We start from the raw sequence: 20,710 nt of genomic DNA on the forward strand, positions 1-20,710 counted from the left end.
CGCCGTTATTCTGTCAACACTCAGCCAGTTGCAGCCATTTCTTTCCATAAGCATTTGAGTTTGCCATTTCCAGTTCCGCTTGTTTCAGCTAATTTCCCACTTGCATTCCGCTTGCCACAACGTTCCATTTGCTTGCTCAATCTTGTTGCTCGCATTAAATTCAGTTTTATTTTAGCCGCAACCACGAACGGGCGGTTTTATTGTGTGGTGCTAGAAAAAAAGTTATTTTTCTTAGTTACTTTTATGACTTCAATTTAAAAGCAGAAAAACATCACTCAAGTACCTTAAACTATAAAGTAGTGTATGTTTGCCAAATGTAAAGTAGAGCTTCGACGAAAAATTAAATATTTTTGAGTAATTTGTGCACATAACTTAAGTGCGAATTATGTATGTTCAAGGATAACGAAACGTAGAGCCATAAAGTGTACCGAGCCATAAAGTGTAAATGAAGGTATCCGGTTGAATGGTGAGAAGGTGCATTCAAGAAGCGCATTTCAGCGTCGAGTGTACGAACGGAGTTGCAATTTTTACTTCCATCTCGCTGTTTGAATGTAAAACTATACACTTTTTTCATAGCCGAGTCAAAGTTTGTGTCCATAAAACATCTATTAATAATAAAAAAAGTATACAAAAAATTTTAAAAATATTTGCCGCTTATATTTTTTTACTATGTAGGTACTTGGCTAAACTTCTCCTGCAATATGTGATATGCGTCCTGATTTCGCCAACTCAATTGGAGGGATCTAAAGTTTTACGTTGGGTTAGGTTAGGTTAAGCTGGCTGGCCAGTAGAGGCCTCAGTTAGACCAAAAGGGCAGCATAGTATCATCGGCCGATGTATATCCGACCAATGCATCGATGTTCACAACCCTGAGGCAATCAAAGAACAATGCCGTGCCTTTAGCGAATTGTAGTAGACACTTGGGTCCTTTGTCGATTACTGCTTTTGGGGCCCTGTAGGCGTACTTTTTCAAGTGCCTAGTGCGCTTGTTTGTCTGCTCAAAACGAGACACTCGCAAATTATGTACTCCACTATTGATCTTCCTATACTCTTTATCTTTCTTCGCAGCTGGTTTGAACGCATGTCCTGCTTACAAGCAGTGTACCGTTAGCAGTCCTAGCACAGGTCTTGAGTCGGCTCGTTTTATTGGTAACATAAAATGCGTAAGATTTCTATCGTACGATATATGTATGTACACATAGACTTTGCATCTCTGCCTAATTTTTTGTCCTGGATCCTAAAATATCGTCGATGATGCAGCAAAACGATCTATATCAACTAGTACCCTTGACACTTACATTGTAGGTGGTATGCTACCATAAACTATTGACAAAACTAGTGCCTTTTGGCTGATAAAAATCAACGATTAACTGAAGCGATACGACACAGGTGACGACAGATCACTTAAGTACTTGAGGTAATATTTGACATAGAACGTTTTGCAGCATCACCTACGTTATGTAGGTAAATAGTTATTGCCATGGCCCGTGGCTAAACTTCCTATAGCCTATTTAAAGTAGTAAATATATGAAAGTAGAGCCCAAATGGCTGTTTAAGTGCTAACAGGAATGTGCATCCACACTTCACTCGATAGACTTGATTCCTGCAGTATCTGAGCTTAAAAACTGAGGGTGGCCTATTTTTCGTAACTGTCAACCACTCCAATACCCCGGTTTAACAATAGCTGTAAATATCCAATGTGAAAGAGCAGACGAAAAGTCCCGAGTACATCTCAACGTCCTTTTATTTTTATACATGCGGATGAGGCCTTCTTTACACGCAAATATACTCGTACATTGAGTACTCTCATCGGACATTTAGGTTAGCTCCAGACTGATATACATATTGTACTTGTCTCCTAGTGAGTGGTACTAAGTAGATCTTCTGATTAGATGGCTGATGGTCAACAGACATTTGCCACTGACTGAAATGCGATTGAATATGATGGCGCCACGAGGCATATGTACGAGCCAGAAGGATTTACGGTGACTAAAACAAGTGGCAACGTGTTGCTTTTTTTAATATTCCCAATGTTTTTCAAGTGAAATTTTTGTTTGTTATTTTTACATCAAAATATTACCTAAGCCTGAACCAAATCCACACAAATCAAACTCTATACAAAATGTAGAAAAATTCAACAAATTTTCGTCAAACTTTTTATATTGGATCTTTAGCAATTTTTGGGAATGTAATTTTATTTCCCATACAATTTCAGTGTAATGAAGTGCAAATTTTAAGCGGCTAAAAAATCTCGTTAATTTTTGATAATTTTTTATTGCCCTGAAGATGGTTACCGCCACATAACCTCGAGCCGGCACAACGGACAATTTTATCACACAAAAAAAAAAATATATATATATATATTGCAAAATACTGTGAATATTTAATAAAATCAACACTTGGTCATTTGTTGAAGTAACTGCATGCTTTTTTAATTGTGATTTTTTATTATTTAAAATTCTATAGAGCGAATTAGATAGATAGGGTCTGGGTTGGGAAAAGCCAATCTAAAACTTCTATATCTTTGTAACGAATCCAATCTCATGTAAACTTGGCGTTATGATGAAAATGATAATGGACAACCATCATGAGCAAATCATTTCTTAACACTGAAAGCGTTGTTTTTTTTTAGTTTACAAAAAAAAAAAGTAAAACACCGCATAATCCTTTGACTTTTGCTGACTCTGTTATTCTCTATACAAACAAATATTTTCTTAATGCATATTTACTTTTTTAAATATATATGTGCATACATATCCACACCTAGTTTGCCTAGTGAGCATGCACTTACTTTGTACGCGCCCCTTTTTGTACTCTCGTCCGGCTAAAATTACAACTAATTTTCCGCATAGTTTTCCTGCCCCAACTGTTGCGCTCACCATAGCCAACGCACGGTTAATGCTTACCACTACAACTGCTGCTGCTGCAGCAAAAACTAAAACAGTCTAAACAATTACGCTGAAATGCTGCTTGTAACATCAGTGTCGGGAAATTCTTGTCTTCAAATGACCAAAAAATAGGAAACCCAGGCGGGAAAACACGCAAAACCCTGTAGGAAAGTTTTCTGAATATTGTTACAAATCAAGTTTTTCTTCAAATATGCGTTTTGTATTATATTTCAATTTTAATTGCAATATGCTATGTTATGTTGTGTTACGTTATGTTTAGTTGTTATGTTGTGTTGCGTTATGTTAATTAGTGTTATGTTATGTTATGTTGTGTTATGTTATGTTATGTTGTGTTATGTTATGTTATGTTGTGTTATGTTATGTTGTGGTATGTTGTGTTATGTTATGTTATGTTGTGCTATGTTATGTTATGTTGTGTTATGTTATGTTGGGTTGTTATACGTTGTACTATGCCATGAAATATTTTGTTATGCTATGTTATGTCGTGCCATGTCATGTCATGTTATTTTGTGTTATATATTATTGTATTTTTTTATACTTTTCTTTTTTTCACACACTTCTCTTATGCATTCGTGGAACTTTTACATCCCTATATTTCTCTTAAATCCTAATTAGGCCCTATTTAATGAAGCGCCTTTTTCGTTAGGTAACACTGTTGAGTAACCAATTGAGGTTAACAACTCATATTTTCCCTGCAGGGTATGCTATCAACCCCAAACTCACACATACTCTTACATACATATGTATGTATGTACATTTTTTGCACATTTTATTTTTCCATATTCAGCACCGTACTTCCACGCTTATCAGCCATGTCGGTCGTCAGCTGCAGCGGCGGCATCCTCGTCAGCAATGCTAAAAGTTCAAGTTGCTTTTAATTGCAAACGGCCTTGAGGTGTCAGGATATTAAAAGCACCTACATATGTATGTGTGTATGTGTAAATAAAAAATGCGCCCGTAAGCACAAACAAGTACGCTTACATTCGCATTCATTAATTCCATCTGAATTTCTCATTTTTTAGCATCACCTGAAATTACAACTGCCTGCCACTCCACATCCTCAACAGCCCCACTTGGTCACTTCGTTCAGTAAGTTCAGCAGTCGTCTGTCGGCAGTTGTCGTCCTCAACACACATCCTAGTCAACATATCCCTTAACCGCAGTCTCTCGTCTTTTTCCCCTCTTCCCTCTCTCTCTATCTCTCCCTCTCCCTTTCACACCATTATCATCATCTTGTCATGATTGCTGATGGAGATGTTTCCTTTGCTCGTGGTCGACTACTCGCTCGGTGGCTTACTTGCTGATTCTGACGGTTGTTAGTTTGCTTGTTGTTTTGGTTTTTTTTTTCGAAAGTGTTGGTGATGAATGATGTTGGTTTGCGGTTGGATGGCTTGACTTCGTTGCTTACAGCGCCAACATTTGCACTGCTCCTTGCTTGTAACTCAGTTGATATGTTGTTGCTGCTCTGGCGCAATGAGATTTGTAGTGTAACCATCATCATGTGGCAGACAGCGACCGCCATCACCGCTGCTGCTCCTCGTAGGCAAAGAACCATACAAACGGATATTCCCACTGTGGCTGCCGTTGGCAAACCTCACCATAATTCACCTGTATGTTGTCCTCCATATTTGTATTTGTACGAGTAGGTGTGCTGTGCGAATGTGTATGGCATAGCATGGCATGTAATGGCGAAAATCAACTTGCTTTTATACCATTTTCATTAGGAATTAGCAAACGAGAAATGGAATTGTTAGCGGAAATCAACTTTGTATCGGTATTGGTCGACTAAGGGAATTTCCCAAATGTATTGCAATAGTTTGATACGATTGTATGTAGACATGTATCTGTGTTTATATGTACTATACTTTCAAAAATATGTAAATATTTACACATTATTTATGCTCTCATGTGGGCTCATGCCGCTGTGGTTGGTTGATTTGGTTGGAAGGTGAAATCAGAGTTCATCAATGCTATTCAAATTTTCAAAACCAAGTTTTTACGTGTATTTTATTCAAATTGTAAAATTGAATATGTTTTTGCAACAATTCGTTCTTCATACACTGCCGGAAAAAAGTATTGGCACAGTGAAGTTTTTACAATACATGCCAGAACTTTTATTTTTTTCCGCTATTTTTTATACAAATATGATTCATCAACAATTAATATAATTTTTAAACTTTTTGCAAAGCTCAGGAAAATTCAATAAATTTTCATGCAAATTTTCAGCATTTTAATCACGTTTTTTAGAATTGTTTTGAGTATGCAGTTTTGTAGCCTAATAAATTTTATTGTAATAAAGTGCAAATTTGAAGTAGCTTGGACTTACTGTTGATTTTTGGTAATTTTTTTCACACAGTTTTTTCCATACAAGAAAAAATGTTCGGAGATGCTTTGTATGAAACAAATGCGAAATACCTTCAACAAAAAAATTTCAAAATTCAACGCGATTTTTGAATTAATTTAATTTAAAAAAAAATCCATAAAATCTGATTAAAAAGTTGAAAATTTTTCTTGAAACTGTATTGAATTTTCACGATTTTATCACAAGAGTTATAAATTATATTTTTTGTTGTAGAACGCACCATATTTTTAAATAAAAAATTAGTGCAAAAAAATTTGAATAAAAAGTGTTGCATATATTGTGGAAAATTCTATGTGCCAATACCGGCAGTGTGTGTGTGCCGGCAGTGTACATACATACTTCATAGTTTACTTCACTGTTTAGCTTGTGAAAAGTTTTACTTGAGTCGTGTCGATTATAGTATTTGCAATCTGATAGTTATAGGTTTTTTCATTGCACTAGACTTTTATTTCATATACTTACTAATTCTCAACTAAGTAGACCAGTTCTTAGGTGCTTGGAAAATTGCAGGCCAGGCCTAACGGCCTTTTAATACGATTTTTCCATGACAGAATTACACACGCCGGTTCGTCATTGCTTGCCGAAAGACGACTGCTTAAAAAAAAAAAATTATTTTTATAATGTCTCTCGAATTAGAAATCGAGCCCGATTTCTACCGAGTGCTTTGATCCTAACCATATTAGCTGTCGAATTTGAATTAGCTGTCCACTCTCAAAACGCGCTTTGAGCCATACACTTAGTATTACAAGCGTCCAGTTAAAGCTTGGATAAGTCTAAACATACAAGTTTTAATCCATCCAATTTCACTTCAAAGTTAAACTAAAAAGGAAAATTGCCTAGAGTGGGTAAAAAAGAAAGCTCTGTCATCGTCAAACCTTCGTCTGCTCGTTGCCAATATATACTACATAAGCATCTGCTGATTTAGCTACGCCATATTGATTCAAGTATGTATAAGTGTCATCTTGAGCACAAAAAGTATTTCTTCTTTTCAAGTACGTGTCGTTGCCTATTGATTGGATATGGTATGTGCAGTGTTGTTGCAAAGATCATAAACAAGAAATCAAAAGTTCTTTCAGCATAAATGTCCAGTTGCATTCCCTTATTATAATCGAGTAGCACAACACATACATACCTATTTCTAGAAATTTGTGCCAGTCGTCAGCTTGTGGCAACCAGTGTGTACATACATAAGTTTGAAGTTCGCTCTGCAGCAAGAGCAAGAATTTTATTTTTTTTTTTGCAATGCATCAATTTTCTGCGAAGTGAGGCTGCACGGACGTCGCTTCACAAAGTAAGGTTAAAGTTTGCAGTATACTCTTAATTCCGCAGCTCTTTTCTTGTTCTTTTCAAGTTCAATACAAATATGAAATTCCCTAGTAAGTAAGCATCCCACAAATGTAATCTATGCTGACTGTGATGAGCTAGGTAAGCGAGTCAGTCAACTGATGTCCTTATTGGAATTTGTGCATTTTTTAGCTGAATTTCACCATTCTTTGTGGCACTTGCAGAAAGCAGTAGCCAATGCAAAATGATGAGAGTGATGATTCATAAGCAGTCTGCTAATATTGTAAAACACTCTTCCGTAGTAGTGTTGCTGCATCTACTGCAGCTGGTTTAAGTGCATAATATTGATCAGCATTCTACTTATTCGAATGATGTTTAATTTTGTCCACAGCAAGCTGTCGATGTCTTTGCATTTAGTAGCTTTTGTCGCTAAAGCCCGCTTGTCATTTATGTACTTTAGCACATTCTTGTAAAGTATATCGCATCTTGTACTTGACTTTTATCCTTATAAATACATACTGCTTAAGTTTCATATAACAAGTATTTCCAAGTAGTTGCTACTTTATACTTGAAAGTCATAAAGAATTTGCAGAGCTTTTCTATTTTGCCCTTTCTTTACAGAGCATCATGTAACAGGTTTCAAAGTAATGAGAGCAATATAAGCAAGGCTAACAGCGCTTATACAAGCATCTGTATGTATGTACATACCTTAATACTTGCTTTGTTTGCATTTGGTAGTACATGCTTGACAGCTTTTCCCTTACGCACATTCATTGCCTCGACTTACCTGTCTGCAGTGGCTACGGTTCGCACGCCTAAAGTGCTGCTTGTGCTTTACACAAACTTGGCAGCGTTTGTGGCTATCGTCGCTCGTTTCCACTGCCGTTCTGAGTAGCACCGAGACATGCTTATTCAAATAGCATCTGATCAAGAGTTGCCAACGATAACATATTTTGGGCAATTTTTTATGAAAAAAATAATAATAATGGGAATGAGCTGCGCAGTCACAAGGCTTTGATGAAGTAATCGTATACCATATTAAAACTTATTTTTATAGATTTATTTATAGTAACAGTTTTTGATTTAGCAATCGTAATGGTATTCACTGTACTTTCGATTCATTTATCGTTATCGATACTTACGATCTTTTGTATCGGCATATGCGTTCCTCAGAAAACCGCATAAGAAAAAATCCGCGTAAAAAAGTTCTTTACTTTCAACAAAAAACCGGGGATGTATTCTAGCATTTTCAAAAACCGCATAAATTCAGTTACTGCATGTAAAAAATTAAAAAAAAAAACTGTATAAAAATGCAGTGAGGCAATATTAAGCAAACCAAAAACAATTTATTTCTTCATTTCCACACTTATTATTCCATCTAAAACTGAACATTAATGAATTAAAAAAAATTATCTGTATTTTAACCAAAAACAAATAAAAAAAATTCCACAATAAATACATGAGTTAGGTAAGAATACAAATACAAATTAATTATCGGAACTATTGTCTCATACTCACCGAAAAAAGTAATAACCACTCTCTAAAAAGCAAAATCGTTACAGAAAAAATGGTTTGAAAAATCGCATAAATTCAAATTCGCATAAAAAGAGACCTAAGTGTATTTTTAATAATAGCTTTTTATTATGAAAATGAGCATTATCGATTAATTGATGGATATGCATAGCATTGATGCTATCGATAACGATATATTAATCGACGCCGATCTGTTTATCAAAAGCAATTGAATGTTACCGAAATATGAACCGATATTAAATTCGGTTTGTATAACATTGCCAGCGTTGTTGATTTGTTTTAAGATAAATTTATATATTTATCGTAGGAAGGAAGTAGTGTTCTTGAAAGGCTCTGTTCTTCTTCTTGCTCTTCTCCTACTTCTTCTTTTTCTTCTTTATTGGCGCTGTAAACGCCTAAGCGATTTTAACCGATTCCAAAACAGCACGCCAGTCATTTCTCATCTGTGCCAAGTGACGCCAACTGAAAATGCCAAGTGAAGACAAGTCCTTCTCCACCTGGTGTTTTCAACGCAGAGGAGGCCTTTCTCTTCCTCTGTTACCAGCATCGCGGCCCGCGTTGAATACTTTCAGAGCAGTGGTCTTTCTGTCCATTTGATGATTTATAGTATCGCTATAAAATAATCAGATACCCATTAATATGGAATCGAAAAGACTCGATTCCGAAAATATTGATACCAAATTTAATCAATAATAAGATTTACTTCTTTAAATGTCGAGTAATGTCAGTATCAAATGACAAAAGTATCTAGGTGTTGCAATTCGTGTCTCTACTTTGGGTTAAACGAAGTTTTCCAAATGTAAAAGCAGTTTCTATTATCTGATCAAGGCATTCATGAACAACTCTCTGCTAAATGATGCGTACTATTTGGCAGTCCACCGGGCCTTACCTTGCTCAAAAGATTTCCTCGGATCATTCTTCAATAAAATATGATACATACGTATATGGAGAGATGCTAGATGCTAGATGGCGCATCGCAACTCCAATAGAAATTTCATGTATTCTGGAAGTTGTATGGTAAATTAGCTTTCCTTTCCCTGTTTCGAAAAATACGTGTTTTCGCATTTTTTGTTGCGACGAAATTGTCAGAATAAAAGTTCGTCAGAGTACGCTTGGTAACCGTACATACTAGCAACTAAAATGTTTGAGTTTTCAACAGTATTTGGAACACTAAACTACCCCATTTTGCCGGCAATAATTATACATTTGATACAAAAATGAATAATTTTAAAAAATAATGGCAACACCAGCTAAATAGAAGCTCAAAAATGTCATGCTGTTGCAGTTTTCACCGAAATTTTAGCTATTTCTCACTTGCTTGTGTACATACCTGTATGCCTGATTCCCCCCCATTTGTGTGCTGGTTGTTTTCTTTTACCATCACAACTACACTTTTCTACAAATATTTACTGTTTCGCTTTCAGGTACACTGTAGTACTTTTAGCTGTTTGTCTGTTTTTGTTGTTTTTTTCATATTCGTTATACATAGCAATATTTTTGTTATTTTTTCCACTGTTTTATCCTACATCATTTATATAAGTTAGAGATCTACCAATCTGCGCACAAGAACTTTTTTCACTTGATGCATTTACATATTCACACAAGCTATCAAATTTATTTTTAGCGCTTAGGTTTGCATCTTTGCAAGGGAAATTTAGACTGCGAAGCGAGCGCGGAAATTTTCAAGCTAAATACTTTTACATTGAAGGTTTATTCAGCTGAAAAAGAAAACTAGCAAAAATAATTTCGTGCAATGCTTTTTGCATTTATTTATTCAAAATTTCCATTTGATTAAAATTTTATTAAACTGAAGAGTATATTTTTTTGTTTCCTTATGGGGCTCAAAGATAGCTTAGGTCAAATTTATCGGTCCTTCGCAATGCAGCTTCACTTTAGTTACAATTTTGTGTAAATTTTTTTGCTCTAGTTTTGCATTAGTTCATATGTAGCCATACAAATATCCTTAATTATCCGAAAAATAAAACACGAAATAAAAAACTACAGTTTTTACCCCAGCAGCAACCTTTGGAAACTTCGACTTCATGCCTTAACAAACGCATCGGTGTGTCGGTGACGCTGGATCCGAGCGGCTATCTCCTCCCTAAGAGGCGAATAAAAGAGTAACAGCCTTGCGGTCGAAATTGATCGCCAGTGTTGAAGCAGGTGTGTTCTGTTAGGGTAAGAATAATATAATATTTTGGCGCTTACACGTTTGTTAAGCGTTTTGTCGAGCTTCTCCTCCAATTTGTGATGTGCGTCCTGTTGTTGCAAAACGGAGGGACCTACCTAGGTTTTGCTCGGATCTGGAAACGAACCCAGGTTCTACGGCCACGTAACCACAGCGCCAGCTTTAAAAACGTCCTGGAGAGAATAGTTAGCCCACTACATAGATAAGTTCGGTTCGGTTGAAATTAGCTATAGACATTCAAGTACTTAGATCTGATCATAGATAGAAAGTTGTTTGTGGACACCTAACATTGACGAAAGAGGGGGGAAGGCATCAGTGCCCTTATTTTGTTGCACGGTGCAGAAAGGGAGCAGTGAACTTGCAATACTAAATATTTCGACCAGAAATGTTTGGCGGGCATCGACAGGCTGTAGGCGGCCAAAATTATTTTTGCCCTCATTCTCAGAAGAGCTGGCTAGATATTTGCTTTCATTGAGCAGATGGGACTGCCCTTACTGTTATCGGCGGTCATAACAACCCGATTTGCCTTTACTACCTCGAAGAGAATTTGTGGCTAGAAAACTTTTTTTTTTTGCTTTTGCCTCGCAAGGCAGCGTTAGTTTGAGAGACGAATACCTGAGCTTATTGATGCCCAACAGGTTTATTTGTTGTTCAGGACGTTTAAAAACTAGAACTATTTTCTGCACGCATCGTTTGTTTTAGCTCGGACGAAAAGGTGTTTATAGCGCAGTTCCATTATTCCCCTTCTTTCGAAAACCGGTAGTTAAATGGCAATTAGAAAAAAAAGGTTTCCCATTTTTAAACAAAGAAAGAACCGGATCAACCAGTTTTAGTTTACATATAAAGTTAAGTGCAAAACTGTAACATGGTATAACACTTTTCATTTCAGCAGCCGCTATATTTTCCGATTTATTCGATTGCAAAAATCCAGTTTACTCGGTATTCCAAAAATCAGGATTTCAAACAAAAAAAAAAAACCCCTAAAAATACTCAAAAAAGGAAGCCGGTTCAAATCGGTCTAGTATTTATCCCAGCCTGCTTATTTTATAAATACTCGATTATAAACTAATTTTTTTATGCCGAAATTAATCCGTTTAAATTTGAAGTTTTATTTGCTTTTTAAAAGTAAAAAATAATAACATCAGACATTTTTATTTCGTACCATAAAATTTAATCTATTTGGCTTGATAACGCATAAGCTCGGCTTAAGCAAAAACGAGCGCTGAAAAAAGATCGATTTCTTTTTATCGACAAAAATACCTTTACTACATTAATGTCTACATAAATAATTGTGCTCAAAGAATTTTTATAAATATAATAAAATGCCGTTCTCCGCATACTTTCATCGCTAAAATTATTTGTTTCACCTACCCATATCTATGTGCATGCGTGGCTAAATTTATTTTACGAAAGCAAAAAAAAAAAAACGGTTCCATAAAAAAATTTGAATGCAAGTAAAGCGAAGCAGCCAAATTTTTCACGCATAACTGCACTGAAACAGTGTTTTATGTGACCACTTTTTGCCGTTATTGATAATATTTTTTTGTGTAGTACTTTATCTCTCAGTTCGAATAACAAACTGCGCGAGTGCTTAATTTTTATTCATATTTTTTTTTTTTACCTATGCACTACTACGTATTTACTGGTTATGATGTTTTGAGTGTGTATGTATATGTATATGTATGCAAATACTCATCCTTTCAGGCTGATATTGTTACTTTTTTGCGCTACCAGCCTGACGGATTTTACGGTTGTTTTCCTTCCGCGCTGTTATTTCCGCCGCTGAGATACTGCCGGGTGAGTGAATTGAACTGCCCCGGGCTCTAGCGATTCATTGTTTTCAATGTGCGAGTTTTTACTTAACACGTATTTTTTGCGTACTCTACTTTTTTTGTAAATTTTTTTGTTGAATGTGCATTTTTGTACATTAAACAAAATTTGTAATATAAAAGTGCACGCTTTTTACTGAATTATATTTTAAGAGTTCGTTGAATTATTTTTTTTGGTACCTTTTTTTGGTTAACTATAACGGTTTCTTGTGTGCGCTAGCTATCGAGAATTCATTTGAATGCAACTGTTTTATGTATGTCTTTTATTTTTCACTAAAAATGATGCATTCAAATAATTTTGGTGAATTTCGCTGCGCAGCTGTTATAGGTAAATCAAGTTTTAAAACTTATTTTTTTTTTTTTTTGTTTATTCTTACAAAAAGTATTAAAATAACAAAATTTTGCATATCATCCTCAACTATGTAGGATGTTCTGCTGAATGCTGTAAAAAAAAAACGCCTATCCATGTCATTTTGACGTTTTTATGCTTGTCATTTGATAAATTGCAGTAGGCTTTCATCTAATATGCAAAGTTATGCAATTTCACCGAAACATGGTCGTGTTTTTGCATATCTGCATATGTATGTACATATGAACGTAAATGCGCAATCTCAAACATGCCATACATATGTATGTATGGTATGTACATGTAACGCGCCAACTCATGCATATGAATGCGAAAATATCGCAGAAACAGCGAAAAAGGCTGCATGCGCCCTGCAAAAGGATATGCATACAGGAGCGCTGCTGTTTTTTGCAAACATGCCTACATATTAGCTGAGTTTACTCGTTTCACTGATACTTGATGCCATGTAAACTGGTCCGCACACAGTTTTAACTATATATATGTGCATATATGCATTTATACCCACTCACCCTGCAGAAAATCGATAAGTAAAGTTTAAGCCATGGCCCGCAAGCCGCATAGCCTCTACCAAGAAATTATTTGCAAGGAGTGTTGTAAACGGTATTGTCTTTGTTTTGGAAGAAAATGAAAAAGCATGTCGGTGTACATATCGTCGGTGAATGGTAGGTGCATATTATTTTGGCATAATGAGGACCCAAAATGCAAATAGAATGGAAATCAAACTCCAGATTTCACAGACCACAAACCTGATTAGAATCCGTTAATTTGTTGTTTTTTTATATAAATAAAAGTAAGACATCAAACCGGTAATTGACCAATCAGGTGGATATCAAAAATGCTGTTGCGACTATATAAGACAGTATTCCAAAAATATTGCCTGCCTCAAAATTCAGTGGCATATGTGCCATCAAGAGGTTAAGAAATTAGTGCCCTATTGCTGAATCTATTGTAGGTATTTTTACTTGTAGACTTTAGATAAAATTATTTTGTGGCCGGAAAAATCAAGAAAAACTATTTTTCCAAGCACTCGGTCAGTACTGCCGATTGTACTTTAGGCGTAGAGACAGGATTTAAAGGAAATGTATGTATGGGTGGGGTGGAAATTTATTGCTCCTCTGCAAACTTATCAGACTCCTTTATGAACCTTAGCAGTTTGTTGAAGGATATAGAATGTATATCGTCCATTTTCAATACAGCCGACCCAAAAATGTACCATCTAAGTCTGGTGAAGGTCGAACAGCGACAGAGGAAATATTCTGTACTATCCTCATACTCCAAACAAAATACACAAAGTGGATCGTCAATGATGCCTATGGTGACCATATGTCGTCCCCATGGATTATAACCCTTAATCAGTTCTATCAGGTCTCGTAGATTACTCCTTCTTTGTCTGAGAAAGAATTTTGCTACCAGCCAATCAGGCCTTTTCAGGAAACACATTCACATTCAAATTCATGTTCATATTCATATTCAAATTCGTATTCATATTCAAATTCGTATTCATATCCAAATACGTACCCATATCCATAATCGTTTTAAAATTAAATACATACATAAGTATCGTTACTTTTATTCACAAAGGCCTTAACCAACACTATTGTTTTCGAAACTCCGTTTTTTCACAGATTTTGGTAGGATATATTAAATACACCTTCAATAAAAATTTCAAAGTCTACCTGTTTTTAATATTCTTTTTATTCCGTTTTTTGCTTCTCCTGTAAAAAAAAATAAAATTGTTAGTTAGGGCCTTTGTGAATTAATGTAGAGATATTCTAATTCTTATCCTGTTCAAAATCTTATTTCTAATATTCACAATTTCTACGAGTAATATTCAAAGTTTCTAATATTCATATTTATTCATATATCCAAGTTCAATGTTATATTTTTAAATTTATTTAAGGCATACCTGCAAAATCTCCCGCGTTTCTTATGTTTTCTATTCAAAAAGTTCTTCTCATTCCTTGGCCCTTTATCAACAGTTTCTTTGCGCATTCAAATTCGGAAAGCATTAAAATATCAAACTTACTTTGTAGCCAGTGCTGCTGATTTTCTTTGACCCTACACTCCATCCATTACATTATTTGCGTAGCTGCTTGCCGGCGCACACAAAGCATATCCTTGTGCATTCGAAAGTTTTGGTTAATGTCATGCAGTCAGCCGACAATGCGAAATACAAGGCCGGTCAAAGGTATTCAAATAAAAGAATGCAGATAAAAAACGAAACGCTGCGAAAGATGGTAAAATAAAAGATATGCCTTCTTTATTATGCTCTCCATACAATTGCAACCGCATTACACGTACGCACTGGTACAAAAGCGTCCATGCAACCACATGCAAACGTAGAGTATGTACGCAAATATATATGTTGCAACCACCGCATCCTGCAAAAAAGTAGCATACTTTTGTGCGCGCCTAAGAGTAACACTTAACCAAAAAGCGAATGCAAAGGTGCGCAGCCTGCATTGCAACTTTGGAAGACAGCGAGATGGCGGGGTGAAGCAAATGTAATGAAGGTACATATGTAGTTGAAATGCATTGCAGTGTGTGTGTTTAGGCTTGTGTGCGCGGTGGGTGGTTGGCAGGCGACTGTGGTTGGTGCTGTTTGTACAGAATGCCATTTTTTTTGGGTGAACATGGTGCCTTAGACTCGGCAATATGGCATTGTGTGTTGTGCCTGCTTTACCAAGTGAGATAATAATGAAAAGCCTTTTGAAAACCGCAAATAATGAGCGTTGAATGTTGCCATTCGCGTGCACCACTCTTTTGTTTATTCCCACTCGCTCACCTCTTATTTGTTCTGTGGGGTTTTAATTTTTATTTTTTTCAATTTGTAGTTTGCTTGTGCCGGTTAGTTTTACGTACATACTTATATGCAAACGTGCATATTTGTGTGTGAGCTTTGCGGCAATGTGCATTATTCGTGCTCGTGTTACATGCAACTTTTTTTTTTTTTGTCTTGGCTATGCAGGTGCAATATTGTGGTCGCGCCCCTTGTAAAGTGTGATGTCTTCTTTCGCTCCGCGGCTTATCCGATTTTAGCGACCGCTATATGTACAATATGTTTGTATGTGTAAAAAATTGCATACATATTTGAGTGTTGGCAAATTTGGAGCAGTGTTAAAGGTGCTTACAACTGTAGCTTACCTTAGATTAGATTTGGACGAGATTTTGCTTAACCCTCGTCCGTGCGACTAGGTACAATTGTAACTTTTGCGTTTTTAAATTACAATAACTTTTTTTCCAGAAAACTTAGAGGGCTGGATCTTCGTGACATCTCTACATTTTTGTTGCGCCACATGTTCCCTTAATTTAAAACAAAATGGGCCACTATTTTCTGAAATAGAGGGCCGAGTTAAATTTACACCCACGTCAGAGCGCATAGGTACAATTGTACCTTCATATATCTGGTATGAAGAAAAAAGATTATTATTATTTTTAATTATATATAATTTTTTTATAAAAAAAAAGAAAAACACAAACGGAGCTAATTGATATAAGAAGCGATAATAAACTATATAAAAAAGTAACAAGCGAGACAATTCAATTTAGGAACAACGATTTAGAATATACATTTTGAAATTTTTAGAGAGTTTCTTCGCAAGAAATACACGTTGTTTTTGAAACTGAATGTTCATCACAAATTGGATAAGCACAAGATATGTAAAGCATTCGAGTTTTGCGTTGTTTCCTATTTGAGTTCCGACAGATATAGCAACGTCCAGTGATAGGGGAGGCTCCGCGGCTACCATGAGGTAATTGAAGGACAGCTGCTGTAGATGCCACAACGCGACGGCCAAGTACCATTTCTATTGCACTTCGAAGGAAATGGCTTCTCATCATCATTCGATTTGCACTTCGAGATTCAACTGAAGGCATGCATAGCTGATTGGAGAGATCTTTTAGAAACTTTCGACGTTGATTTTTTCCCTGAAACCGGGGGTTATGATTTTTGTAGATTATGTAGGATGCTAAACCAGAATTGTGATCGCAAGTAGCAGCAAATATAAACTGAACCAAATAAACATCGTATTATTTTTGTTCCGGTCAGGGCTGCCAACTATCCTTAGCTATTTGGTGCCATATTAAGGATAAAAAAGTGCCAAAATGTGCCAAATAGAAAAATAAAAGTGCCAAAAAAGGTGCTATCCTTTATAACGCTTCCCATGTAGCTAAAAAGAATCACATTTCTAAAACAAAAGTGCAATGCCAAAATAAAATGAACCAGTTGAATAACCTTTAGAAATTAGAAAATTTTAATTGAGAAAAAGAAGTACACGCAAATTATTTCACAAAAATATTTTGAAATATTGCTATTTTTCAAAAGTGCCATTTTGGCACTTTGTGCCAAATTGAAAAATTAAGTGCCATTTGATGTAAAATATTGCCAAAAATGGCACGGTTTGAGCCAAGTTGGCAGCCCTGGTTGCAGTGTATATGGCACACCAGTATGAAAAATATTGAGTACATACATATGTATGTATGGAGGGTACATATTGTTGTGGTGTACTCGTGCATTTTTCGGAGTGCATTTTATGCAGGCTACTGTGTTTCTACCCACTGGGAAAATAGGTAAGCACCTTGCGAGGTAAGCCATGTTTTCTTTCAGTTTTTAGTACCAAAATTGTCATCATGGCCAATGTCATCTACTAGTAAAGCACAAAATGAACACCTCCCACGATACATTACGTTGTCAGTTGCAAAGTAACGTGCAGCCGAAGTTATCTCCAATTGCCGAACTACTCCGAGCGACTTCTCTGCATTACACGTAACTTACTTTGTAAAGCGGCTCAGAAGTATGTCTGATACCAAATGTACATTCTAAATTCCTACTTACATAAGGCGACCATGCCTTTGTAAAAGTAAGGGACGTTCGGCAGGGAAATGGTAATGACTGCCAGGTGAAGAGTAAGTTGCTAATAAGGTATTATTAAGTGCTCCTAATTCCCACTGGGTATTTTTACTTTTTTTTAAACAATTGTCATAACAAAAAATTTCTAAACATATTCAAAATAACGTGTAATGATTAAATGTTATCAGTTTTTATGAAAAAATTAAACCCCCAGTAAAAATTCATATCAAAACTATATGAAGGTACAATTGTACCTTTGCGCCCGGTTAGCATTGTAAGAATATGCGCCTGGACGAGGGTTAATATAATATGTAAGGATAGAAGTATTAGCTTTAGTACTCAGAATTTCTATAGGGTGTCCACCTGTCTAAAAAGTTATACGATGTGTTCGTTGAGTTACAAAAAATTCAATCATTTATTATTTTTTAAGCGTTGCCACCTATCTAAAAATAATGAAATTTTCACCGTTAATTGGACTAAAAAATGAGGTACCATGTGAAAGGATTTGACCTCGGGATGTGCAATAAGCTTTTAGTTTTTTCAGCGGGGTTGCCACCTGTTTAAAAATTACTACCTTACACATAGTACGCGAAGGTTTTTTTTTTTAAATGATATCAGGTTTGCACAGTTCCTTGGATTTAAAAAGAAAAATGTGGTCTTCAGATGTGCAATAAGGTTTTATTTTTTTGGAAGAGGGTCTGTTCATTGAAATTAGAAAAGTGAGGTGTCAAATGAAAGCGCTAATGTGCTATTTTTCGAGCAGGGTTGCCACTTTTTTTATTTATAAGACTAACAAATAAGGTACCAAGTAAAAGGATATCGTCTCTGGATGTGCAATAAGCTTTAATTTTTTAGTGGGGTTTCCAAATTTTTAAAACGTATTACCGTACATATAATAAAAGGCATATTTTGTTATTGACATAAAATTTCCACAGTTCATTCAATTATAAAAAATGAGTTGTCCAATGAAAGAGCTTAACTTTGAAATGTGAAAAAAGATTTTATTTTTTCGAAGAGAGTTGCCGCCTGTACCCAAAATTGTAAGATGTGGGCTGTTCGTTGGACTAAAAATGGTAAAATGAAAGGGCTTGGCCATTAGGGGTGCAATAATGCTTTATTTTTTTTTTAATGGGGTTGCCTACAAGTTTCTCTAAATTTCACGCTATCTTTTATACTTTAAGAATACATATATTTTTATTTTCTTGCCTCACCTGCAGGTGCAGGTACTAATTTGTTTCTCTTTTGCTCATTTTATTTGTAGTTTTTTGTTTGTTTTCCTTTGCTCTTTCTTAGCTTATTAATTTGCATTCATACTTGCAGTCGTCTTTTTGGTCATTACTTATTTCTTATTTTTTGGTTTTGTCAGTTTACAGCTTTGTTATTTATTGCATTGTGCGGTCCTGTATTCAACATTTTTGTTGCTTTCATTGTTATGAATTTTGTTTTAATTGTTTTTCGCCAGCACATTCAAATTGCGGCCATTGTTTAGTCGAAATTTTTTGGTGTACGCCTTTGCCATTGCCCTGGTCTTATTGTTGTTTTTATTTAAATTACACCTCTCATCGTTATTATTTTAATCACCATTATGTGTTGTAGTGTTGTGCGCGTTGAGCATGGCAATTGTGGCTTTTTGCGGAACATATTTTCCTTTGACCATGTCAGCGGTTGTTTTGGGATGAGATTACAGAAAAAGATGATTTCTTATTTTCTGCCTAGTTTTGGTGTCACAAAAAGTTGAGGGACTTAATTTTTTTTTAATTATAAGCCATGTGCTAGACTAGTGTGAATTTTGAAGGCTTTTGATATTGTCCGACGAGGTAGTAAAATCATTTTTTGGTCTTCTGCATAGTAAAACCATTGTCCTGGCGAGCACTTTTTCTTGAAAGATCCCTGAGATCGTTGTTTCAGCGTCAGTTTTTCGCTTTGAACCGGGATAAATACTTATTGCCTTATTCATAAAAAATAAAGCAGCTTTACAAAAGGTTTATAAATTGACAAATTTATAAAAACGTTAATTTATAAAGCTTTTGAAACCTACTTCAATTTTTATGAATAAGGCCGTTAAACTTTACTTTTTTGAGCTTTAAGCACTGCTAAAATGTGTTTTTAGACATTCGCAAAAATTTAAACATTTTTTCAACGGAATTGTAATAATGAGATTTTTGATGCTGTTTTTTTTTACTTTTTATAAAAAATTGATTTATGAAAAACCTGAATAGCTGGGCCAAAACTATTCTGATTTAGACTTATCGGATCTTAGTACAAAGGTATTTTAACACTGTATTTATTTCTGTCCAAAAAAAAGTCATCCGTGTGCCAATTTTTTTTTACGAATACCAACTCATCTTAATTCAACTTTGAATGACGTTCGTTCATCCTATCTTTCTCTTTCATCCTTTGAATGCGCTTATTAGCTAAGAAATAAAAAGGGTGACAAATACCTTTCCAATGATACCTCAGAAGTCTAAATCGGAAGAGTTTAGGTTCAGTTATTCAAGTTTTTCTTACACCAAGGTTTGAAAAAAGTTAAAAGAAAAGCATCAAAATCTCATTATTACGATTCCGTTCAAATTTTTTTTTTTAAATTTTTTAAAAAATTTTTTATGCAAATTTTTTAAGCTTAAACCGTTAACCATTTAAGAAATTATTTTTATTCATAAGAAACCGCAGTTTTGGAGGTATTTTCAAATCGGTCTAGCTCACGTAAATCTTAATATTTTTCCGAAATATTTTGGTGGACGTCTTAAAATATAATAGACTTTATAATTCCAATCGACACACACTACCGATTTTTTCTTTGTATGGGCAGTGGTGCAGTCTAATGCACATATGTGTATAGTAGTAACAAAATTGTGGAGATGTATTAAGCCAATATAAAATTTTTAACATTTAAATGAAAACAAATTTAATTCAAAATTGTAAAAAAGTTTGCTAGTATGCAGTTGCATACTGAATGCATATCTTCAGCGTGTTTTTGGCTTTGGTTTCGCCTTACTAAAAAGCTACTATGGAGATATAACAGTAAACCTTTTTGTATCCAACAGTAAACCCCAACTTTTGCCTCCAACATCCGCCAGAGTACTGCATAAATATGTATGTTAATACATTAAGGCTCATTTCATCTCCCTTCTACCTTAGTTGTTTAAGAAAATGTTCAAGTCTCTCTCTGCTTAGTGATTAGTAGACAAAAATGAAAGTGAAGCAGCGCAGCAAAGTAAAAATTGCGATCCCCGTTTGCACGCTTTGGGGCGGCAGCTAAATTAAAAAATAATAAATCCCAATTTGCGCGGTCAAAGCACCATTTATACTAATCAAAAATTTTTAGGTTTATCCACAAAGAAATATATTGAGGCCAAAAACACAATTGTGATATTTACAAAAATAAAAAA

At 35.2% G+C, this 20,710-nt stretch overlaps 1 long non-coding RNA gene across 1 annotated transcript; it reads left to right on the forward strand.

The window, feature by feature from the left end:
- The first annotated feature begins 342 nt into the window (after positions 1-342).
- On the forward strand, positions 343-20,703 carry LOC108360563 (uncharacterized). Its single transcript, XR_001847133.1, has 2 exons — positions 343-466; positions 20,647-20,703. It is a non-coding gene; the product is annotated as an uncharacterized LOC108360563 (long non-coding RNA).
- Positions 20,704-20,710: the final 7 nt, after the last annotated feature.

This window comes from Rhagoletis zephyria, unplaced genomic scaffold (genome assembly GCF_001687245.7).
Source record: "Rhagoletis zephyria isolate East Lansing unplaced genomic scaffold, Rhagoletis_zephyria_1.1 Rzeph_scaffold_00587, whole genome shotgun sequence".
In the NCBI taxonomy this organism is placed as follows: domain Eukaryota; kingdom Metazoa; phylum Arthropoda; class Insecta; order Diptera; family Tephritidae; genus Rhagoletis; species Rhagoletis zephyria.